This window comes from Mirounga leonina, unplaced genomic scaffold (assembly GCF_011800145.1).
Source record: "Mirounga leonina isolate KUSES-001 unplaced genomic scaffold, KU_Mleo_1.0 Mir_173, whole genome shotgun sequence".
NCBI classification, from domain to species: Eukaryota; Metazoa; Chordata; class Mammalia; order Carnivora; family Phocidae; genus Mirounga; species Mirounga leonina.
The window spans coordinates 47,322,034-47,347,950 of NW_023270447.1; the positions used below are offsets into that span (position 1 = coordinate 47,322,034).

At 45.4% G+C, this 25,917-nt stretch overlaps 1 long non-coding RNA gene across 1 annotated transcript in view; it reads left to right on the top strand.

Annotated features, from left to right (window-relative positions):
• Positions 1–25,428, top strand: part of LOC118019357 — a 40,898-nt gene extending 15,470 nt beyond the window's left edge. The window contains exons 3-4 of the long non-coding RNA XR_004681665.1: positions 24,479–24,675; positions 25,318–25,428. This is a non-coding gene — a long non-coding RNA (uncharacterized LOC118019357). The remainder of the gene's footprint in view (positions 1–24,478; positions 24,676–25,317) is intronic.
• The last annotated feature ends 489 nt before the right edge of the window (positions 25,429–25,917 follow it).

The following is a 25,917-nucleotide window of genomic DNA, read 5'->3' on the forward strand; positions in this document are numbered from 1 at the left end:
CATCTCACTTTCTTTTTCTTCATTGTGCTCAGGAAAGAAAACAGAAAATACTACAAACCCGGTGCTGAAAATTAACTTTGAATCTTTTGTTTTAGCCAAAGACCAAATAGGAGCCAGATGCTAGGCAGCCATTTTCAGTATTGGCCAACTCACCCAGCCAAGATTCTAAATAATTCCAACACAGAATTGCAATATTAGATGTAATTCTATGATCTTAGTGTCATCGGTTAAGATTTGGGCACGTGGCATTCTAGTCTACGCAGGCCAGAGAGAGAGATGCTGCAGGAAAGAAGAATGACCTGGATGAAAGCAAATAATGGGAGGCCAACAGAATCAGGAATGCCAATAAGGCCAATAACTAAGGAGGGAATTGGAGACCACAGAGCTTGGCTATTGTGGTCAGATAGACTCGGTTACTAAGTAGCCCCTTTGATTGAGGCAAGTTACTTAATTGCTGAAAGACTCAATCTCTTTGTTTATAAAATAAGGCATATTAGTCAGAATAGGTTAACTTATGCTATGGTCATGTATCAACTCTGAACTCTCAGTGGCCTAGCAAAACAGAAGTGAATTTCTCACCCACCCAAAGGCAGGTTAGCAGGAGCCCTTCTCCACCACGGGACTCAGGGATCCCATTTCCTTCTCTCTTGTGACACTACCCTCTTATCATGCAGCTTCCAGTGTTACTACAGCAGGGAAGAGAGAGCTGGAGAAGGCACACCAGCTCTGAAGTGCCTTAGTAAAGAAGTGACATACGTAATTTCTGCTCAGAGCCCATGGTGCAAAATAAGACACAGTCCCAGCCTAACTGCAAGGGAGACTGAGAGATGTGGAGGGGCATAGAGATATTTGGGGAGCACTATAGATTTGTCTGCCCCACTATATTTTAATATTTAATTAAAATATTTAATCAATCAGGATTACGCTCTGCTGCATGAAATAAAACAGCCAAATAACAGCGGCTTTAAAAAGTTAGAGGTTTATCTCCTCTATTATAAAAGAAGCCTGAAGAGGTGGGGCAGCTCCACAGTCATCAGGAGCATAGGTACCTTCTATCTTCATCCGAAAGTCACTTCATAGTTACAAGGGGCCCTCTAGTGCCATGGCCACATTTCAGCCAAGACTAAAGAGAAAAAGATCAGGGCAATAAAAGGCACCCTGCCCGCTTTAAAGAGCTTTCTCAGAAGCTCACCTTGCAACTTCAGTGTATATTTCACTGGTCACTCCTAGCTACAAGGCAGTGTGTGATGTGTAGTCTTTAACCTTTGTGAATGGGAGAGTGAACATTGGGAAGGCTACTAACCGTCCATGCCAAAATAATAACACTCAGTTCATGGGGTTATGGTGAGCCCTTTACAAAAGTAAAAAAGCTTTGCCCAGGAGCTGACCATTATACATGTCCAATAAATGTTAGATATTGTCATTACTGTTTTTATTACCACATCATCATTTTGGAAGCCTGATCTTGGTGGCAACACCTTATGGACCTATCAAGAAAGTGGAGCGAGTCTTTGGTTTTAGTGAGGAAGATTTGGAAGAGCAAGGCAGGGTACAAGAACCCCAGACCCTGGGTTAGGGATTAGGACAAGGGAAAGCATTAGCACTCAAGGGGAGGACCAAGGCAGAACGTCATTCTGATGGGCTGGGCCAAATCATCCAGGAGCTGGAGGTGCAGGAGGGAAGAAGCTGAATGTGGTAGCACTAGGTTTTTCTGAGGCTGACTCTGGCTAAGAGATGTAATTAGCAGAGAGGAGAACCCAAGAGAACATGGTGGAAAACCAGAAAGCATCACAGTGACTGCCTTGGTTGGCACCTTTAGAATCCAACCTTTCTGTACCCTCAACTCCACGTATGTACTCCCTTGCTTACTGACCTCTTTCCACCTCTGTGAGGTCACCTCACCCCTTCACGTGGTTTCTGACACCACAAATCTCAGCCCTTCTTAATGCTACTGTTTTTTTTTGTCCTTTCCTTCAGCATATATTTATTGAGTACTTGCCATGGCCAGACATAGCTTTTAGTACTAGGGGTAGAGTGGGGAATAAGACAGGCAACACTCCTTGTTTTGTGAAATCTACATAACATGTTCTCTTTTTCCTTCCTTGGATTGGTGCATTCTAGGTAATTCCTCAGCCTGGCCCCTGGGACTTCCTCTCTGGTATGCTACATATCACTTACCACCTTGTTGGTCTCAGTCTTAACAGTCCTGTTAGTCACTAAAACCCAGATATAAGAGGGATAACTTAAATCTTCATCCCACCTTCATATCCCACTTCGATGTTGGCTCCAAGGTAGGGCAGGGCTAAGTCTGTGGTGGGAGGCATTGGTGGCTTCATCGGGAGATGCTGGGGAGGAAAGAGCTAGAGTTAACAATAGTCCGGACCAGCCTATACAATTCCAAATCTTCAGGTAGAACAATGAATAACTACTTGTGTCAATTAAGGTTCTTGGGTTGCAAGCAACAGAAACAGACTCCAAGTAACTTAAGTAAAAGAAGTTTACTGGAGGGCTTTGGGGCATGATGAACAAGATTTAAAGGAATAGCTGAAGAGTCGGACGTCAGAAGGAATAGAGTCTGGGGCAGCTCATGGACTTTGTTTGAAATCCATGCCTCTGTTGGAAAGAATTGTCCCTAATCGTGCTTCTTGCACCTTTTCTCTCTATTCAAAAAACAAGTTCCTGAGAGAGAGGGAGGCTATTGTTCTGGCTTGAGTTACATTTCCCCCCCTTCCCACCCAAAGCCCAATTAATAGTTTCTACGAAATCTACAAGTGATAGGACCTGGTAATTCCCCAAAGCAAAATTAGGGTGTGACTACCAGAATGGGGAATGAATGCTGGGTAGGCAAATACACGGATGTCTACCTCCCCTCTCTGGGTAATGTTCCTATTCCCAAGACTATGGCTTTAGGAACATTTCATGAAGATGCATAAGAATGTGTCCTCCTGGAAACATTTTCAGTTGCAGGGAGCAAGACCGTGGCCTAATTATAATAAACTTAATGCTCATGTTGGGAATTTGGAGGGATATTGATAGAAATAACAATTACAAGTGATTTAACAATCCAAAAAATAAAAAATTTTATTTTTGTATTACTTCTTTTTTTTTTAAGTCTGGTCTACATTTTTGTAATTGTAATTCTATTGATTTTTAAAATTAGTCATGTGTTCACATGGTTCATGAGCCTTCCTCCATCCTGCCGCCTTGAACATGGATGTCTCCATCTTGAACCTTGGAGGCTGCCCTTTTGGATCATGAAGACTAAAACACCAGAACGGCAGGACAGCGTGCTAAAAGAAACCTAGATTCTGGTGACTTTATGGAACAGATACATGATGTTAGCCCTGCTCTGTATCGCTCTATATTTTTCTGTAATAGAGAAATAAGCATCTACCTGTGAAAGCCACCCCTGTTTGAGGTTTTTCTGTTACAGTCAAGCCTAATTCCAATTGCTTCTCCAAGGTTACGCTACCAATAAGTGACAGAGATCTGATTCTAACTCAGTTCCAGAGCCTGGATGAGATGAGGCAAGGGAAGCCCCCGAGGTACAAAATTTAAGGAGGCACTCATGCTCAGGGTCATGCAGGTGCTGACCATGCCCTTATAGGACTCTACAAGTAGATGCTTCCTAAAATTTTGTGCCCTGGGTGCTTGTCTTGCCTTAGCCTGCTCACCTTCATCAGCTCCCAGAGCCCAGGCTCTGTCAATACACCATGACTGTGAGAAAGCAACTGGGCTTCGTCTGAGATTTGAGAAATGCCTGCTTTGATATTAACTATGAGATGCAAGATTTTAAAACTTTCTGACATCTCCATTCCACAGCACCCCTGCTATTTCAAGAGCTCGCTTTTCTCATTAGCTGGCACAGGAGTGAAAAGCCTGTCTGAAATACTTCGCCCTCCCATCCGTTTTCCAAGCAGGCAGCCTTGTTTATATATCGCTTCTCCTGGATGAATCATCTGTAGCAAGAGTACAGCTTCCACTTGTCCATGAGAAACTGTTCAAAACAATCCTTTCTATTCTGCATAAAACCTCAGGAGTAACAATAGATATTTAAAATGAGACGGCTACTTGTCAGCCTGTCAAAGTCAGGGAACAAATACAAGTAACTATGTGCCATCGAAAATCATTTTGAAAGAAAAAACAAAACCTCCCTGTGATTGCTTATTTTTTTGAGCTCCCACCCTCCACCTTCTTTATATTCTGCTTCCTGCAGAAGCCTTTCCAGTTCCTTTTGCTTCTGATTTCAAGGTGTTATTTTCACATGGCACTTCCTGAAATCCATAAAGAGTCATCATTGGGGAGGGGAAGAGAGGGCTGGGTTAGGGGGCAGAGTTCAGTTGCCATTGGCATCTTAGGGATCAGAACCCCTAAATCAAGGTTAGAGGGAAATGTAGAGTCATTTCTCAAGAGTGGGTTTATTTGATACCCTGAATTTATGTAGTGCTACACAAAGACTTTCCAAAGAAATACATGTTCTGTAGATCTCTGACAAACTCTCAGGAACAGAGAAAAGGTAGGTAAAGGAACAGGGGCTGGAGAAGCTAATAGAAGTGGAGAATGGGGTCTGGATCACAACTTGTGAAGAGACACTGTCCCGGAGCCTTCACATTAATTCTCACGCCATGCCCCCGGCCCCGGCCCCCTCTTCAAAGAGACTGCTTTTATCTCCATCTTATAGGTGAAAAAAACAAGTTCAGAGAGATTAAGTAACTTGCCCAAGATCACACAGCAAAGAAATAGCAAGTGGGGACACAAATCCAGGTTGACCGACTCAATACCTATGCTCTTGCAAAAGCTCAATCTATTTCCTGTTAGAGGGAAGATTCAGCAAGATGTGGGAAGTCAGGAAACTGAGGATCTAGTTCCAGCATGGGCACATGGGACAAGACTTCCATTTCCCCTGGGACTCCATGCTCTTACCTATGGAACAAGAAAGTAGAACTAGGTGGTTCTTCAATTGCTTCTGCTCTCTGACAATCTGCGTTTCCATATCTACTCCCATCAAAGGCATCCAACAAAAGCATAGAAATAACAGGAAGGGTGAGCCACAGGCAGGATCCCTCCCTGTGGGTCAGGAGTCCAGGAAAGGCCAGAGACAGCCACTGCAGGATAAATAAACTGAACTTGGTGTTCTTTGCACTCTCCCATTTTTTCATCAACATTTCCAGCCCCTGCCTCCACCATTCAGGTACTCTGCTCCTGGCTTTATCACCTCCAGCCAGCCAGCCTCAACTTGTAGCTCCCCATCCAGGCTTGCCTGGATTCCTGCAGTGCCGAGTTAAAAGTCCTAATTGTTTTTTATCCAGCCAACTGGATGGCTCCTTTTTGCAAATTATAAGAAGGTGCTTCTCAGACTTGGGTAGGCATAGCCCTGACTCAGGATGAATGGCTTGGCAAGCAGAGCATGGACTGACTTTCAGCTCCTGCCTTCCCCACTCAGCCAGATGCCCTGTGCAGTGCACAACTCAAACAACTGTATGTGGCAGTCCTGGGATGAAGCCAACTATTGATTCATTTCAGTGAATGGTACTCCATTCATCCAATTACAATTGCAAAGAGGAATCTAGGCAATATCTTGACCCTTTTCTCACCTTATCTCTCATGTTCTACCCACCACACTATTGATGTAGCTCCTATTTACCTCTCAGAGGTTCCAGTGCTCTCCATCGCCACCACCACCCTGATCAAAAGAACATCTTCCTTCTGAACTTCAGCGCTAGCATTCTAACTGGCTTCCTTCCATCTATTATTCTGTCCTGCCTTGGGTTTATTCCTGTTGTCGCAGCCAGAAGGTAGATGAACTCAATGAGTTTAACACAGAGCTAGCAAATTGGAGGATCTTTTCACAATATAAATATGGCCATCCCTCTTTCATTGCTTGAACTTCTCAGTGGCTTCTGATGACTTTTACACTAAGGACAAAACTATTGACTCAGTCTGCTCCCTACACTTCCAGAATCACTTCACATTGTCTTCTTTTCAGCTCTCCTCTCCCCGACTCCTTGGGAAAGTCACCCATGAGCACAGTCTTCTCTCTACCTCGAGCACTGGTATTCCTTCTTTGCCTGTTAACTCCTACTCACATTTTGAGCATGTCAAGGGTCAAGCATTACACCTCAAGCATCCCCCTAACTGGCCAGCTCCCCTTAAGATAAATCCCTCAGAGACAAAGCCTTCTTCCCTTTGTGGCACTCATCAATTACATTTCCACATTTCCACATGTATCATCTGACACTCTCTCTCTCTCTCCAACTGGCCTACAGTAAGCTACATCCCACAATGCCTTGGCTCATCGCTGTATAATGCCGGGCACACAGTATCTCCTTGATAAATGTATGTTGAATGAATGCAGGTTTGTCTGGCTTGGAGACACCAACATTTAGCAATGACCACTTTGAATCATCCCCCAGGTGATCTACTAGTTTAGCGGCCCCAAACTGGGGGGTGTAAAAGGAAGAGGAAGAAGAGCAAATCATAGAAGATGACAACTGGCAAACCATTCTTTCATAACTAACCAACTCTGAATGCATCTTCTATGAGGCATTGTGGTTAACTGGTTCCTGGTAAACATTTGTTGAATCAGTGAATAAAATCCAATCATTGAACGCTGAGATTAGATGCCACATCTGCTAGAAAGACTCAGAAATAATCTCTCTGTCCCATACATGTTCAAAGCATTTCATCATTCCCTCTCTGTTGATAGTTTTTATCTTGTGTTACAGTTATTTGGGTATATGTCTCATCTCAAAGAGTACATTGGAATTTCCCAATTGATTCCTGATCTGATCTTCCATCCCCCAACACCTAGCACAATGTCTATCTGTAATAGTGCTCACATAAGGTTCAGCAAAAGAATGAAGGCATGAATGGGTGATAAATCATGCCTGCTTAGCTCTCTCTCTCAAACTGTTAGTTTGAGTGTATTTCTGACTTTCCTGATCCTACATTCTCTTCAAAAGGGCTGCGGAAAAGGATTACTTGGGATACTTTCAACCACTTTAAATTAATTAATCATCTATCATTTAGTAAGTCTCCATTATGGGAAGCCAGGTTGTTGTCTCCCCCCTCCTGTCAAGCATTTTCAGTCTGGATGATCTCGACAGCTTTCTAATTCAAATCAGAGAACTTCCAGTATCACATATGTGCCCCAAGCATGCCAGAGGTTCAAAATCCAGCTTTGGAGATCTTAGTACCAACCTTATGATCATTTAGGTATATGGCCTCAAGCTATTTAATAACTGCCAACACTTTCAATGAGTCTCTTGTTTGTACTAATCAAATACATGCATTAAAACATAGAAAATCTAACCTGCTTATTAGGACTCTGATTGAAAGACAGTTTAGATAATGTGTCAGGATGGTGGGAGTCTCAACTCTTCTCTGACCATAAGCTACCACTAGGATTCATAGATGCGTACTGAAATATGCCTAAGAGTTGCCAAGTTTTAGAGCAGAGGGAGACCTCAGAGGTTATTTGACCTAAATGCCCATTTTACAGATGGTGAAACTTAAGTCCCAGGAGAGGAAGGGACTGGCCAAGTGGGTCATGGAGTTGAGATGCATGCTCAGCTTCAGAGGTCTTCAGTATCAAAATACACATTGTATCTCCTGGGATGTAACAGGCTTTTTAAATACTTTATCACTGCTTATCTCTAATTACATCTTAGGGAATGTGCCTCGTCCACATTTCATAGGTGAAGAAACTGAGCTCAGAGAGTTGAAATAATTTGTTTCAATGCCTCTCATCTACCAAATCTTTCAGATAACAAAGTTGGGGTTGAAACCCATATCTGCTGAATCTGAAGATAGAGCTTCTCCCAGTGGTAAAGGTCACTGGAGTTTTGTGAAGAGCACATTGCTACTGAGTGATGGGTTTGAGACCAAAAGAATGCAAATTCCAGACTAGAGAATTCCAGAACAGAGATGTCAAATGCTTCTGTACCCCCACGCCTCCTACAAAACCACCACTAGCATCCTGAATAGTCAGACCAATACCTTCTCAAACTTTACTGTTCATACAAATCACCTGGAGATTGATTAAAAGTGCAGATTCTGGTTGAATAAATCCTGAGTGGAGCCTGAAATTTGCAGATTCTGAGATTCTCAGGTAATACAAATGCTCCTAGTTCTGGACCACACTTTGCGTAGCAAGGTTGCTGAAGACATAACTCAGTCTTCAGCAGCTCCATCCCCAGACTGTCAAACAGCAAAATTCATAAGGATGAGGGAGAGCAGCTGTGGTTGAGTAGTTGGAGGAAGCACAATGTTGTGTACACTGAACATCTTACTATGTGCTGGCATAACACTAAGGACTTTATTGTACAATCACATTAATCCCCTCTATAACCCTCCTAGTAGCCATTCGTATCCACAGTCTACAGATGAGGAAACATACTCAGAGTTCAGGCAACTTCTCCAAATTCACATGGTTCTGTCTGATTTCAAAACTTATGCTCTTAACCACAGGGCCAACTTCCTCCACAACGAGTGTCTCCTTTACATTCAGCAATTCTGAGTGGAACTTTCAAGGGGAAAGGAGTCTTTGAGCAGATACTGATTAGCTGATAGGGACATCCCAAACTTAACACCAGAATGCTAGCGAATATCTTAGACCAGATGTTGATCAACTTGCTAGAGGAATGTGCAAAGGATTCATTCACATTGCATTAGCTTGAGTGAAAAATTAGAAATAACTTGCATGCTCCAAGATAGAGGAATGGTTAAATAAAACATAGTATATTAAGCAATGGGCATACTAATTAAGCAATGGTTATACTGATTTCAGTAATGTATTTGCTAGAAGAGCATGATCTGACTCGTGTTAGGAAAGACATGAGTTGGGATGCCTGGGTGCCTTGGTCAGATAAGCTGCTGCCTTCGGCTCAGCTAGCCACTTCGGGGTCCTGCTCAGTGGGGAGTCTGCTTTTACCTCTCCCTCTGCCCCTCCCCCTCCTCTCTCTCTCTCAAAATAAATAAATAAAATCTTAAAAGAAAAGAGAAGAAAAGAAAAGACGTGAGTGTGTGTGTGTGTGTATTCACACATAGGAAAAGATTGGAATGAGGTGTTCCAAGAAATTTGTATCCGTAACCTTTGGGTGCTATTATTATCCATTTTTTCTTTTCTTTTCTTTTCCTTTTATACTTATCTGTACTTCTCACTTTTCTATAACAAGGGTGAATCATTTGTGCAATTTTTTAAAGAAAAAATAAATATGCAAGAGAAGCCAGGGGAAAGCTTTTCCAAAAGGGGCAATGGAGGTAGACAGACATGCATTACCAGATATTAAAATACATTATAAAGCTGTAAATATTATAACAATTTAGGGTTGGGAAATACTAGGCTGACAAATCAGTGGAAGAGAATAAAGTAAAATATAAGATTTGGATACATAAATAATTTACTTTTTCTCTTTACATGAGAGGCTTTTCTAAAAATAATACAAAACTATTGTATGGCCTCCCAAAATGCTACTTATGCAGCCAGTAGACCATTGACAAAGTGGGGTGAATATTTCTAATATATATGACAAATAAAGAGGATAGTTTTCTTAATTGATAAAGGGTTCTTATAATTCAATAGAAAATTTGGCAGAAACATAAACATCTATTCAAAAAAAGGGGTGGGATGATGAGCAAGAGAATGAATCCTAGCTATAGTAACATTTAGAAAGGGGGCACTGCTTTTTGCCATGGTCCTCCCTGGTCATCAAAGTTTTTATGTAACTTTCAAGGTAGAAATTCAAATCAAACTAGAACAGAAATAATTTCATGGGTCACATCTGACCACTGAGAAGCTCATCAGTAGCTTAGTGAGAGAGGGATCAGATATTAATACTGGTATCCTATTGTGCTCGATTCACAGTTTGGGGTGTTTTTGTTTTTGTTTTTTGACATGTAATTAGGCTTAAGCTAACTGCAGAATTAAGCAAAGAAGGAAGGGAAGTGACATGGCATCAAAGACAAAAAGGTGTAGCTAAAGGGGCTTAAATCCCAGCTCTTCTCTGACTGTGTGTATTCGCAGGCACCTCATTAACCTTCCTTTCCTCATCTGTAAAATGGATTCAAGAAATCCTCTTCACAGTGTTTTTCTGTGGGAAAAATAAGATTGCCTATGTAAAGCACTTAGCACCTTTTAGTGAGTGCTTCATAAATAGCAACTATGATGACATCCCCAGAATTATTATTACCATCTATAGAAGGGCAGGAACAGGGGCATGCATTGTGCCTCCCCTCTCCTCACCCCAGTACAGAGCCTACAGAGCAGACTCCTGTGCCTACTGGGTTGGGGAAGGTAGCACAGCACTGTAGCCACATGGATAGGGCATGGCTTTATCTCCTGTCCAGAGCCCAGCACCAGCACGGACTCCCGCGCAGGGAGCCTCTCAGGACCTCTGACTCCTCATGCAGAGAGAATGTTAGTGGTGCAAGCTGTAGAGATCAAACTAAAGAAGAAAGTGTTTGGGGAAACACTCTCTGAGCTGTAAAGCTGTCGGCCTCAGCTCTGCCTTCTCCTGTTCACAGATCTCAGTCCTTGAAGCAAGCCTGTACAGCAAAGTTTACCTCTAAGTCACCTCAGATGCCTCGTCAGCCCATCCAGCAGGGCTTAGAAGATGTCACCAGACCAGAAATCTGCTAACTTAGCCAGGACCAAGCAGTTCCTAGCTTCGTGCAGGACACCAAGATCCAGCTGATTGGAAAACTATGGGACACCCTAGAGTATCCCCTAAACGGTCATCATTGCCCAAACACACACCACATAGACCTATTTCCTGCATCTTCACTGCCAGCCAGACCAGGACCTGACATTCCAGGACCAACTAATAGCCAACATTTACGGAGGGCTGTCTGTGTTCTGAGCCTAATGCTAAGTATTTTACCTGCATTGTTTCAATGAATCTTGGTTGTTATGCTGCTTCCCTAGGGATTATTTCACAAATGGCCCCAAGAAGTGAAGGGACCCACCCAAGATCACACAGCTAGTAGGTAGCGAAACTGGGATTCAAATCTATAGCTCTTCGAGTCCAAAGTCATGCACTCCCCATGACACCATGCTGTGTTCCCCAGTCACATAAGATTAGCCTTTAAGTGTCCCTTCCCTGAGCTTAGAGCCTGCTGTTGTCCCAGCACATTGGTTGACGGCCTGGAACCATGCCTGACTTTTCTCAGCTCCTTTCCCTGGGAGCTGGTTCTAGAGTCTGTTCTTGCCAGTGGGACACCTGCTGTGCATGGACAGAACTTTCCCAAAGGTGACAAATCCCAGCTGGGTTCTGGAGTTCCCACTCCAGGCACACCTACTATTGAGAATGAAAAGCAAACTGACCCACCCTCTTGGCTGCTCCATTGGGTCTTTGAAGTTGCCCTGCTCCTAAGCTGACTTGGAAGGGGCGAAGACATCAGTGCCCCATCCCGCCTTCTCCCACTTCTGTCCACCTGCTCCGGCAGGCATGTTAGGGACCCGCAATGCCCCGTACTCAAGCCTGACGCATGACAACTGTGCGCTCTTATTTTTTACTATGTTTCTTCATTTCCAGTTGTAAGAGCAACAGGCTCATGGTGTTATTTCCCACGGCTCTGACAAACCTGCCCTCTCCACAGCAATGTTGCAGGAGCATGAAGGGAGCCGGAGCTGCTGCTGAAGTCTCGTAACTGGCGCAAGTACTAACTAAAGTTCCTCCAAGGTGTGCAAAGGATGCCACAACTGGATCAGTTTGCACATAAAGGCTCCCGGGGAGGGATTCAAGAGAGGAAAAGCGGACTCAGAAAGAGAATATTCAAGCACTTCAAATCATTTCCTCAGGCTTTCCGCATCTTGCTGGAGGAGCGAGTCATCTTCCTGTGTGAAGTGTTCGAACTCACTTCCGGTGAGTCATGAGAGGGGCATTCAGGTCTGGACACAGCCACCGTGCACGTGGTGGAGCCCACGACTCCACAGCTTCCTCTTCACAAAGCAGAGGTGCTGCGCTCGGGCCCCGTAACTGCCGGCTTCTCTCCAGGCCGCCAAACAACCGGAGTCTCTGAGGGGCATCTGCCGACAGCATATGCCAGCTCCCTACCCAGCGTATCCGTGAGGTCTGTGACTCACAGCCACCTCACGCCGGAAGCCATTTCCCCACGCAGGCTCTGTTGCCTGAAATCCTTGCCAGCCCCGAGAAGGGTCTGTGGTGCTGACCGGCCGCAGACGTGCGTTGGAAAGCAGCAAGGACCCAGCCTTACCTCGGACTCCGGCAGCACAAAGAGCAGAAATACAAACCAGCCCAAACTGACTGGTGTGAGGAATGGGCTTGGCTATTCAGTAGGCTGGAAACCACATACCACAGGTATATGGTGGAAAAGGCAAACGCACGCCCTACGGGCAGAAGGCTGCGTGTTATCCAGCCAAACGCGGCCCTTCAGAAGACAAAAGCAGGGGCGCCTGGGTGGCTCAGTCGGTTGGGCGACTGCCTTCAGCTCAGGTCATGATCCTGGAGTCCCGGGATCGAGTCCCGCATCGGGCTCCCTGCTCAGCGGGGAGTCTGCTTCTCCCTCTCCTGCTCCCCCCTCTCGTGCTCTCTCTCTCTCTCTCTCTCTCTCAAATAAATAAATAAAATCTTTAAAAAAACAAAAACAAAAAACAAAAACAAAAGACAAAAGGAAGGAAAAGAACCCATTGCTCCAAAGCAAATCAAGCAGGACAGTGAGAGACTTGGTGTGTCCGAAACTTCCATCCTACCTCTCATTTGGGTTAATCATAATGCCTTCCAATGATTCCCATAGAAAGAGCCTGCAAGGGGGCTGTTGGAGGTGTTGTCTCTTGCACTTTACACAAACTGAGCTTCAGAGAGATCAAGTTGCCACAGACCACACCAGCAGTCAGTTGTCCAGTGGCATTAGAACCCACATCTGTCAGACTCCCACCCTCTTAGCTCCTTCAAAATTCATTTCCTTCTCATAGATTTTTATTGAAAACCACCTGTGTGCAATGCCATAGCTTGGAGCCAGAGGACCTTATGAGGTGCTGAATGGAAGAAAAAAAAGAGAAAGAGGGCAGAAGTCCTAGATGTGTTGCTTTTTAACTATGTGACCTTGAGTAAGTCACCAATAACCTCTATCACCTTAATGTTTAACTGTGATTGCCTGAAGAAGTTGTTCAGGAGAGGCTCTTGGGTGCATTTCCCATCTTGACCCTAAGAAATATAGTTTTCTCATTCATTCATTCATTCTTTATTTATTCCGTCACTCCATAAACATGTGTTGATTGCTCAGTAACAAGCTTGGGGGCAGAGGGATAAATAAGACACAGTCCCTGCCATCAAAGTAGTCATGGCCTGGTGGAGAAAAAAGGCCTCCAAAGGGAGTCATCCTGCAGTGAGACTGATGGGTGTCCTAGGCAGAAAAAGTTACAGCAGTAAGAAAAACAAGAACAACTAATTCTGCCCAAAGGGCTGGGGGAAATTATAGAGAAGGTGACAGTTGACCCAGGCTTTGAAGAATGAGTAAGGATTAGCTGGGACGAGTGTGCTTCATGTTCTGTCCTGTCTGGGCACAGTCTATGCCTTAACCTCAGGTGGTGATGACACCGCCATCTTGAATAAACAAGCGAACGTGTGGAAGGATGGTGTAGGGGTAACAACACAGGCTTAGGAGTCAGGCAGTCCTGGGTTTGAACTGGAGCCCTGACACTTACTAGCTCTGGCCTCAGTCTAAGTCTCTGTCACGGCAACCTTTTGAAGAGCTTCTCCTTTATGGCAGCTTTTTTTGAAATCCCTTTCCAATCCTGCCTCTTCTCAATTAAAGGTCCTTCTACAAACATATGAAATGCCCACCATTGCCAGGTGGTTGATAGGTACTGGGGGGAGATGCAGAGGCGAGTGGGACACAGTCCTTGCACCCTAGGAGCACAAGCATTTTGGGAGGCAGGGACAGGGACAGCCTCACTAGGCACAGTGGGCCGTGCACCGTGGCAGTCCCCTCCTGCAGGACTATGGAAGCACAGACGAGAGGCAGTTCATGCTCAAGGTGCATCCTCAAACCATTTTGAAGTTACATTTGGGGTCCTTCAGGCCTGCATGGCACTTGGGTGGTTTATTATAAAATTAGAGCTAGAGTAGAATTTTGAGATCATTCTACAAAGTGGGAAAAAGGAAGCCCAGAGAAGCAAAAGGTATGGGTAGGAAGGGACAGAATCTTGTTCTGGGCCCAGTCCTCTGGACTTCTGTGTCTTGCTAATTTTCAGCAGTGATGAGATACCCAAATCTTCCACCTCCTTCTATCCCCCCACCCGCAGCCATGCCCTGTAGTCTCATTCAGCTGCATGTAATAATGCAGGACTGGGACTCTGAATAAATATAAAATTTCTCAGTGGGACATTTGAAATGAGGGAAATCATGTTTGGACTCATTTCCATACATTTCTCTAGTGAGGACCTCTGTTTTTCTAGCCGAAGTACCAACTCTCAGCTAACATTAGAATCTGCTACAGATGAATTTCTTTTGTGAAATGTAGTGGATGGAAAACATCCTGGTGTGGGATCTCGGAAGCCCAGATCCTAAGATCAGCTTTGCCAGTTGGTTGCCTTGGGGCCTCAGGCAGATCACTCCCCTCTCAGGGCCTCCAGTGCCCCTCAGCTACAAAGATGGCTGAACCCAATGGAAGCTCCATGAGATCCGGGACTTTGTCAACAGTGGTCTCCCCGGGGCCTGCAGCCATATATGGACTCAACCCTTGTTTCTTTTATAAGATAAATATCTTCAAAGTCACCAGCATTCACTGAATAGGAGTCCATAAAATCATTTCCAAAATCTGAAGTTTGTCTCTCTTCATTTTTTCCCCCTCTCTTTCATTAGAAGCATGATTACCTCCCCATCTCCCCGTCTCTTAGCAACAACATGGAAGGGTTGACTGTTCCAAGGCACTTCTCAAGTTGCGTGACCCAGCAGCTGTGAATTATTCTGTGCACTCTAATATTATCATTTCGGCATTGCTCCCCCTCCACTGTCACTCCCCGGGCCTCCTGCTCAAAACCACCCGCTCAGTGCCTCGCCTCACTTGTTGCTGAAAACACACCCTGATTCCGCCTACCTCCACTGAGCTCGTTTGTGCAATTGTTCGGGACACCAGAAAACTTGACAGAACATCGTATTTTCACAGGAGCACAATGGCTCTGGGAGGTAAAGTAAGTACTTTGCAATTTTTGCAAATCCCAGATCTAAAACCTGTACACATTTTTCTAGGGTCTTCCATTTGTCACTTTATCGTGCAATGGATTAATAAAAAAGAAAAAAAACTGAAACAAATAATTTATTGAGCACCTACTATGTGTCAAGCAACTTCCCACACTCTTCCCTGCTTTATCTTCTCAACAGTCCGGGGAGCACCCAGTTTTACAGATGAGGGAACTGAGGCTCAGAAATGTTGATGAACTGCTCAGGGTCATACAGCTGGTAAATACTGCTGCCGGGACTGGATCTGGGTCTGTATCTGATTCTCAAACCTCGGGCTTTAAAACTGAGAATAATCTGGAAAGGGTTAGCCCACAAGAACCACCTAGCAGAAAGGGAACAGAATGGCAGTTGCAGTCCATCTAGTCCTTTCTCCACCCACTTTATTTCCACTCCTAAAACTGAAATAACTTGTTTTCTGTTGTTCCAATATAGAGAACTTACTAAAAGTTGGGCCTACTGAGGAGATGCCTAGCGATTACTAGGCCAAAGAAAGTTCAGGTTGGAATGGGCCTTCCAGCTCATTCAGTCTAGCCCCCATAGTTTATAGATGATAAACTGAAGCCCAGAGAGTTTAAGGTCACCCAAGTTCACCCATCTTATCAGTAAGTAGCAGAGCCAGCCTATCCTACTAAATTCTATGCTTTTCACCTGTGAGACTCATCCTAGCACCTGTGTATGAGCTTATGGCTCTGAGGCCAAAGTGCTTTGCCTGGCCATGCCCTGCACATGTAGCTGCTGCTGACCTGGATCCTCTTTGAACCTCAGTCTCTTTATCTGTAAATGGGGTTGGCAAGGGCCCTTAACTCATAAATTTGTGAAGAAATTCCACTGAGCTCCAGGATGTGGCAGAGACTTATAGCGCTTGCTTCCCAAACATGAGCTATAATCTTTTTTTTTTTAATTTTTTTTTTAAGATTTTATTTTTATTTATTTGACAGAGAGAGACACAACGAGAGAGGGAACACAAGCAGGGGGAGTGGGAGAGGGAGAAGCAGGCTTCCCCCCGAGCAGGGAGCCCGATGCGGGGCTTGATCCCAGGACCCTGGGATCATGACCTGAGCCGAAGGCAGACGCTTAACGACTGAGCCACCCAGGTGCCCCGAGCTATAATCTTTTAGGGCTGTTGGGTAGGGCATTTCACGTCCCTGCATGATTTCCCAGGTGGGCAACATTAGAATAAGGTGGGCAGCACCTGCCCCCGGCCTCTTATGATTATGGATGATTAGGAAGAAGGAGAAAGAAAAAAAGGACAGGAAAAACATTAGAACTTGCGTCCACATAGTATGTTTTACTTTCTCGACCTTCTTCTCTTCTTGGCACTGCTTAGACTTCATGGAAGCCGTGGGTGAGGAAGGTCACAGAAGACCTGGCACAGGGTGGGCCAGGCTAGATTAGAAGTCAGGTGCTGCCAGGTAGAGGGCTCGGAGCGTGGGAGGCAGCCCCACCGCACGTGTCACAAGCCTTGAGGACTGCGGGTTCGCCCCACATCCGTGAGCCTGGATTGCACACGAGGTAGTCAAGGCCAACAGGGGCCAGGACGGTTCCATTCTCGGTTCACCAGAGTTCCGATCATCTCCCCTTCCCTCTCTACCCTCTCTCTAGGCCCCCTTTTCAGGATGAAAACAACTCCTGACCTCGTGTCTTTGACCTTGCTTCCTGCAGACTCCAGATAGTCATCCTCCTCCTTACAGGCTGCACCACCAACAGTAGTAGTGAGTTGGGGGGCGAGGAGGTAGAACCAGGCTGTGCAGAGAAATACTGCAAGGAGTTTGCCTGGGGGAGGATGGAAAGAGAAGGAAAGGCACTACGGGGACGGCTGGGGTTTAAGCTGATTGTGTGTGGTTGTGCGTGCGCGCGTGTGCGTACAGTCAAGTTTGTTCTAAGGAAGAGACTGAAGCCCGTTTACATGCTTTCGGGGAGAAGCCAGTGGAAAGGAAACGGCTGAGGGGAGGGGCCAAAGCACTAGCACAGGGTCTCTGAGAAAGCAGGAGAGGAGGGAGCCCAGAGCTCCAGGCAGCGATTGGCCTCACCCGGGAGGAGGGATGGCTCTTCTGCTGTGGTAGGAAGGGAGGAGAGTAACAGGGAGCAGAGGTAAGAGCCCCGATGTGCCAGCTCTCAGAGCTCAGTACTGTCTGTCTTTCCTCTGCGCACAGCTGTGGTCTCACCCCAAGGGCCGCCTCCAGTGCTCCACGCACGTGAATTGGTATCCTCACCACAACCTGCAAGGCGGGCCTTTCTAACACGCCCATTTTATAGATTCCCCCACCGAGTCTCGGAAAGCATGTGAAATTGCCGAAGGTTGCACAACCCGTATTAATAATAAAAATAGTGCCGACACGAACACAGCCCTAAGTCTGGGTCAGTCTTTATTCTGAGTACTTTATATTCATTAACCTATTGAACCCTATGAGGCGGGTGCTATTACTACCTTGGCTTTACAGATGAAGAAACTGAGAAACTGGATGATTAGATAATTGCCCAAAGACAAACACTTTAAAAGCACTTGAACGCAGGTTAGTATTTGGAACCCTCACGTCACGTTGGTTGTGGGAAACAAACTCGTTTGTCTGATTCCAAAGGCCATACTTTGCTCACACGTCAAGGGATGAGGCTGCATAAGGCAAATCAGCTTTGAGAGTTGAATCCTCTGTACCAAGATCTAGTTAGGATTTCGAAGAACAAGTAACAAGTAACCCTCATAGACTTCCTCCAATTTCTCTTTGGCTCAAACTGGGTGGCAGGGCTCTCCCAAATTCCCTAAAGGCTGGGGTGTCTCTATGGTGGAAGCAGGAAAGCTGGGAAGGTTAAACGGGGTATAAATTGAACGGATCAACAGTGTCTGCCGCATCCATGCAAAGCGAGAAGTGCTATACTTAAGTCTTCCTGTATATTCAGTAAGTCATTTATGGACCACGAGTTCTGGTGGGCCCTGTGCCAGCACACAGGAGGGAAAGCCCGTGGTTCTTGCTCTTCAAGGAGCTTACAGACTGCAACTTGGAACAAACACGAAAGCGGACAAGTCCCTCGCGGTGTATGGCGACGTCCTCCGGAGGATGTTGGAAACAGAGAGGGGCGCCGCCTCTGTCTAGGGGAGGAACTGAGGCACAGGCTTCACAGAGGAACCGTCACTTTTAAGGAAAGAAGTTTGCCAGAGGAACAAGGGAAGTGAGGGCATGTGACTCAGGCAGAGAGGACACACGTGCCAAGTCAGAGAGGCATGGGGGAGGATGGCACGTTCCGGGGAACTGGTAACAGGTCAGTATGACCGCCGCAGAGGTGCCAGCTTCGTGGGGTGGGAGATGCAGTTGGAAAGGAGGCAGGGGCCAGATCCCCTCAAGATGGGTGCTGTACAGTCTGTGTGCGAATTTAATCTGTAATCCTTACTCCCACCCTGGACAGCTGTTCTATGACTACGGGTTTCCGCAGCTAACCGTGTTCACCCACACAGTTGAAAGCCCCGGCGGCTTGCTGGTCCTGAGTGTAGTTCCCAGGGAAAGCGCCTGGTGGCGCCACTCCGGCTGTTGGAGGTGCCCGCTGCAAGACGCGCGCTGAACGCTGTTTTTGCTCTTTGCCTTTTTTTAAAAGATATATTTATTTTATTATTTATTTATTTATTTACTTACTTACTTATTTACTTATTTATTTATTTACTATGTTCCGTTCCTCTTTGGGTTTCTACAGCACCAATGTAGATCTTCCACGAAGAAAAAGTGGCATGACACACACTTTGGAAAAGCAGGGGAGACCTGTATTTCCAATTTACAGATAAGAAAAAAGAGGCTCAGAAGAATTAACATGCCCTCTCTCGAGAGCTGATAAGATGCAGATCCAAGGTTTGAACCCAGGCTGGCCTGCAGCCAGAGCCTACCCTCTTTCCACTCTACCACAATGACTGCCTCAACTAGGCCTCTCAAGCTATCGCTCCCTATTATGTAACCAAAAAATAAATAAAAAATAAAATAAAAAGCCTTTCTTTCTATGGTGGCAGTGGCGATGTCATTCCAGAAACTAAGATTTGTTCCCTTTATAAATGAGGGGTCAGTGCATTTTTTTCCCCTGCTCATTATAAAGGCCTGCTTCCTACCAGAATGAATAATGAGGTTGTAGCTGTCTGCATTCAGCCATAGGAAGACGCATAATTGTATTTCTTCCACGATGGAAGAACCAGCTGTGGTACTAATAAAAATGACTGCTTTTCAATTCTTTCAACAGAGTAAATAAAACTCCCTTGTGATTAACAGCAAATTGGTTTCCTACAGAGTTGTCAGATCTGAAGGGGTGCAATGAGGGGGGTGGGAGGGAAGATGAGGGTGAGGGTTTGGCTAGTGGTTCTACCCCAGCAATGTGCTTTCTCCGAGTACTCGGTCCTGAGGTGCTCTGGGTACTAAAGATATTTTTAACTCCTTTCAGGAAATTCCCAAGTCTGGCAAAATAACACTCCAGTATCCTGGCATGGGGACAAAAGAGGAAAGGGGTCTCACTTATTAATAAGAGCAGTCCCTAAGGCTTTCAAATCTGGGGCACCAATTCTTATCCCATTCATGTATTCTATGGATATTTATTCAGTGCTTGCTAGTGGTTTATTCATTAACTGACTATTTACTGGGTGTCTACTATATTCTGACACAGAGCTATGCCTTGGGGACGGAGCTTACAGTCTAACAGAGAGAGACACACACACACGATTTTTTGCAATTCCTATGGTAAGTTCTATACACTGGAAATAAAAGTTGGGAATTTGTATAGTCTTTTCATTCTCTCGACAAATAGGATAGAAAAGCTGTTTTACCGCCAGCTTTAAGCTGAAGAGTTACAAACCAAGTCCAATAAAAGATCAATCAGACGTGAAGATAATATAGTTGGAAATGATAACAGAGGGAAACGTGATTCTGAAATTCGCAAAGTATTGCTGGGTCAGACAGGGCCCCCGTAGGAAACAGGGGGGATGCCCAAATTAGGCTAATCTGAGGAGAGTTTATTCACAAAGGGATTCTTTGTGTGCAGGGATGTGGGCAGGATGTCGGGCACTCACAGGGACTGTGCGGGAACCCAACACTAGCGGTGGTGGTGCTGTTAGAAACCCAGGTCCAAAACAAGAGGGGAGGACATTAGCTATAGGAACCTGGAAGGGAAGAGTTGTAGAGGGAAGATCACCTTGAAAGGTGTAGTGTCGGACAGCTGAGAGTCATAGCCAGGGTGACGGTACAGGGAAGGTGTCCGAGAAATAAATACCTCATCTCATTCTCCCCCGTCCCAAGATTTTTTTCCATCTCACAGGTCAGGGAAGTCTTCCTGTAGTAGAGATAGTATCTGAGCTAGATCTTGGCAGATGAACGGGAGTTTGTTAGGTGATGAAGGGAGGGGACAAATCTCTAGACAGAAAAAAATAGGGCAAAAGCATGAAGGTGGGAGGTGGACTGGAAACAGACCCTGAGAGACCTTCGTGATATGCAGAGAAGTTCGGCTTTTGTACTCAGGCACTGCAGAGCCACTGAGCGATTTTTAAGCAGGTGAATAGCATGACCATAAGCATTTATGAAAATCCTGTTGGCTGACGCATGGGAGATGGGTCAGAGAGGGGTGCGGCTTGGAGAGGAAGAGACAGGCTGGATGGCGTGGTAAGGAGCAGATAAAGGGGGAGAGCCTGAGCCATCTCCCTGGAGATGGAGACAGGGAAGATTTTGAAACAGTTGAAAGAAGTAGAAATGATGGCTGATTGAACCGGAGAAGGACGTGCAGGAGAGGAAGGCATCCAGGCTGATTCTCAGCACTCCCGCTAGGGTGTCAGCGGACCGCACCATTTGCTGGGACTTTGAAAGGAAAGAGGCAGAATAGGTTTGGGGGACGAAATGAGACAGCTTTGCTCTGAGGCATACTGAGCCCCCCCCCCCCCCCCCCCCGCCTGCAGGACCTCTAGGTGGGGATGCCCGCTGGGACTTGGGTACGACTCTCAAGTTCAGGAGAGGGAGACAGAGCTGGCCTGAGAGAGAGGCCCGGGACACCTGAGCATGCTGGAGGTTAGGACACGGTAGCACACAGGAAGACCATGGGCAGAGGGAGAGGGCTCCCGGCTGGGCCACCTCCACGCCCTCCTCTGCAGGATGGAAATGGGAGTGCCTCCTCCACTGGGTTGCTGTGAGCACTTGAGAGAAGAGCTAACATGTGAAAGTGGCTAGAGCACAGCAGATCCTAAAAATACTCGCAGAAGCAGAGAAAAGGTACAAATGCTAAGAAACTTGGTTTTACACTATATCCAGAAAAGAAACAGCAGCTGCTTTATACTTAACGGACACCACGGTCTTATCTCGCTGCCTAGTTCCTTACGCATCTGTGTCTTTTTGCTCCTTGGGCTGAAGGGGGATGGGAACTAGATCCCAGAGTTGTCTGTGTTTCACATTCCCTTACCTACTGGCAAAACAATTAGCACACAATAGATATCCACTAAATACATAGATATGGCTGATGATTATCTGGTAGAGAAAAAAAAAAAAAAATGAGAAAGATTCCAAGCTGGAGATAGTCCCAATTACCCTAGCCCCTCTCTATACCCGACAAGCAGCTCACTCTCTGGGTCCTGCCCCTCCCCCACCGGAGAGACATGATTAATGTCCTTCCTCTGTTTGAGAGCGGTGGTCCCAAGATTAATGAAGTCAGAATCCCTTGGAGATACTTGAGTAAGAAATGGGCCGTATTGTTGTCTCGCTTTAATTAATTTGAAAATTATCCTATATTGTTCAAATGGCAAATGACTCATCAAAAGTGGGTGTTTGGAAGTGATAGATGGAAAGTCTGAGGATTTTCTCATTAATTAATTTGGCTGTGAAAATAAGCACTGGCCGACATTCCCAGTGAAATAAAAACACACCAAAAGGTAACCAAGAAAGCGGGCTGGCGTGGAGTGGCCTAAGTTCTGCCCTCAGGCATAGACTCACACTTTTGGCGGCCAAGCAATGATTTTATATAGGTAATATGTAATATGTGATTTTTCTCAGGTTTTTTTTCCCCCAATTTTCTACAATGGGCACCTATTATCTTACCATAAAAACTTAATTTTTTAAAAAAAGTAAGATAAAAAATATTTGTCATACATATATACCATATAGAATAAAGACAGCATGTACAATAAGTATAATAATATAGAGTAAAGTAAATGCTATCTTTATTTTTCTCTTTATTTATGTTTTGAGACTTTTTAATTAGTATTCCATAATATTATTTATCCCCCGATTCCATTACCACATAAACCAGGGGTCTTTACTTGTAAGCAACAGAAACTGCATCTGGCTAATATACGCCAGGAAGGAGTTTTTTGGAAAACACAAGGGAATTCAAAATTTCAAAAGGAAAGTGGGCAAATAGGCTTAGTAAGACAGGAAGAGGAAGCGAGCTTCTCCAGGGGTTTTGCAGGAACTACGCACCGGCTTGTCCAAGAGCCCCTGTGACAACCGGTGCTCCAGCCACTCACATGCTCAGTTAGGAAGAGAAGCTGTGGTCAGCCCAGCGAGGGCCGTGTGTCTGCCCCAGCTAGAGGGGAGTAGGGCACCTTGCTAACTGTCCTAGCCAGACTGTACCCGGAGGACTTTGATCATTCACCCAAGTGAATTTTAATCCTAGTCCCATAGGAGGTAGTATGGATGGTGGACAAACAAAAACAATAGATGAGGTCATTGTTCCCCCCTCACCCAATGATTTTTTAGGTCTAATTTACATACAAGCAATAATGTTGCTGATCAACCACTGATCCATTGTTGAACAGCTCTGACTCTTAGATAATCATTCCCTGGATATTTGATTTCACTTCTGTCTCCCTATACCAAAAGAGGGGTCGGGGGTGCCTGGGTGGCTCAATCGGTTAAGTGTCTGCCTTTGGCTCAGGTCATGATCTCAGGGTCCTGGGATCGAGTCCCGCATCAGGCTTCCTGCTCAGCGGGGAGTCTGCTTCTCCTTCTCCTGCTGCCTTTGTGCTCACTCTCTCTCTCTCAAATAAATAAAATCTTAAAAAAAAAAATAAAAAGAGGGGTCAGGATGGTAGTGGGACTGGAAACAACTGGAACCGTTAGAGGATCAGTTGAGAAAGCTGGGGGAGGGGAGCTTGGAGGTGTGGAGAAGACTCAGGTGAATGAGCTGTCATCACCACCTTTCCAAAGGGTGGTCTGCCACATAGCGAAAGAATGAGTTTTAAAACAATCAGTAGAAGTCCAACGGACATAAGAGTTGTCTCAACAAATGGTAGAACTTTTTAAGAATTAAAACAGCCCCACTCTGGAAAGTAGGAAGCACCCATCTCAAGGGGTGAGCAACTAGGAATTCCAACATGGGGTGGAGTTGGGTTATCTGATCTTTAAAGGATTCTTTGAACCCTGATAGTCTATGGTCCTATGATCCTTTGTTATTCGCAAACCTAGTAAGTGTCGTGCTGAAGGGCTCCTCGCCTACTCAGTCACACGCACGCCTCAGGCTCAGCTTCTCCTTTTCACCTGGTTTGCTTGCAAACCTGTGTTTCTGGAAGAATCCCCCAGGCACTTTTCGCTGGGGCAGGAGAATGTTGGGATTTCCTCAACGGAGCATGGCAAGCAGAGACCAGAGGAAAGGCACAAGCAACAGATTCAGGATAAGAATTCTTGGGTTTAAACCTCAGCTTTGCCACTTACATACTGTGGGATCTTAAGCAAGTCAGTGGGCTTTGCAATTCTCATTTTACTCCTATGTAGAGTGGATGATGAGAACAGTAATAATAGTAATAACCTGCTTTCGAGAGTTTAGTTTTAAAAAAATGTAACACCTGGCTTTTGTGGAGTCTTAATGGTAGGCTAGATTATTTACATGCATTATTTCATTTTTTTAATTCATTGATGTAATCCTGCCAACAATCCCATGATGTGTAGATTCCATTATTCCCATTTCACAGATAAGAAAACTGAGGTTTAGTGAGTTTAAATCATTTGCCTAAAAAATGGAGCTAAAATTAAAATCAACAGATCTAACTCCATAGGCTGAGTACTCTATAATGCCAGACCATGGCAGTCAGACTTACACAAGCGAGTACAAATCATACTAGACTTAATAGACCATCTGGAACATGATAGGGACTCAGCAAATATTAGCTCTCTACTCATCATCCTTCTGACTTAATCTTCCAAAAACTCCAGTTAAAATGCATCTTTAAATGTTGTGCCCCTGTGCTGCCTTAATCCTCCACCTGGTCATGAGATAGTGGCCGCAGCTTCAAGTGTCAAATCAAGACACCACACAGCACCCTTCTTGTTCTTTTTCAGGAGCAGGAAAGCTTTTCCTAGAAGCCTCCTCTCACATCTTACCTAACAGATTTGGGTCCACAGTCTCATCCCTAAACCCATCATTCCAAAACAAGGATGACTGAATAACCCTGAGGCCAACCAGTCCTACCCCCGGAGCTCGTCCGCTTCCAAATTCAGCCTTCTTCTTGGAGAGGAATCGGAGGTCCTGGATGCTGGTAGGCTACCAAGTGTCTCCTTGACAGCTCTGTTATTCTGATAAGAAAAAGAAGGCTCAGAGGGGTTTAATGAATCTGTCCAGAGTCCAAGGGCAAAGGTAGGGCTGGAGGAAGGGACATGCATACCAAGGGTGGTTCTTAGTTCAGGAAGAGGGTTGGACCTGTGGCAGGGTACGGAGAGGATTTAGGACAGTGGTCCTCACCTGGGCTGCACGCTGGAGTGACACGAGTCACTTTAAAGAGCACTGATGACTGGATCTCACCCCGAGGGATTCTGACTCACTTCGTCTGGGAGGCAGCCTGGGTATCAAGATTTATAAAAGCACCCCAGGGCATTTTAATATGCAGCCAAGGTGAGGACCAGCGGTTTAGGAAAAGAGCTAATGGAACATGGAGGGCTTGAGGCCAAAGGCGTAGCGTAGGCATTGAGTAACAGAAATCCTGTCTCTCCTGTTTTTCCTCAATAACTGCTCCCATTTCCTGAGGACTCCTCCCCCCACCCCCCAGTTCCAGGCATAGCTGTGCCCTCAGTACTTGCCATCTAGTAGGCAGGCAATAATTAAAGGGATCACAGACGCTTTACTCATAGAATGAATAATTTTTTTGCAACCTCCACAAAGTAATAGTGCTTCCATTTTACAGATGAGGAGACAGAGGCCCAGACATTTTGAGGAACTAAGTCTTTTTGACTCTGCTCTCCAAGTCCTGTCCCATCTGCAGAAGAAATCAGGAGTCTGAGAAGCAAAAGTGAGCCTCCCCTCTCTCTTTCTGCCCTCCTCCACTTTGCATCTTATACTGTCTGGAACCTCCTTGTGGTCCCTCCCACCTGCTGGGGAGCCCCAGCCTCCTGCCAGAGGAGTCAAGGGCTGAAGCTTCCTGCTTACTAAGGCATGGGCAAATGTCAAGACTAATCTTCATTTTTAAGAAACCCCATTGGGAAGCCTGGTATCTAGCCTGGTCTTGGGACCTCCTTGTGGTGTGATCTTGAGCACGGGCCTTCCTGTTTCTGGGCTTCATTTTTATCATCTGTAACATGAAGATGTTGGACCAGAATCTGCAGGTTGTAAACTCAAGTACTTTTGGGTCTAGAATGATGATGTAAACCCATAGGGCAGGCTGGATGGGAACTACAGGGAAGGAGAAAAACCTTTCCTGTCCAAAAAAGATGGAATTTTTTGAACTCCAGCCAGTTGTCATCATGGTGGCCTGTGGGCACAGGGTTATGAGAGTTTCTGATTCGTT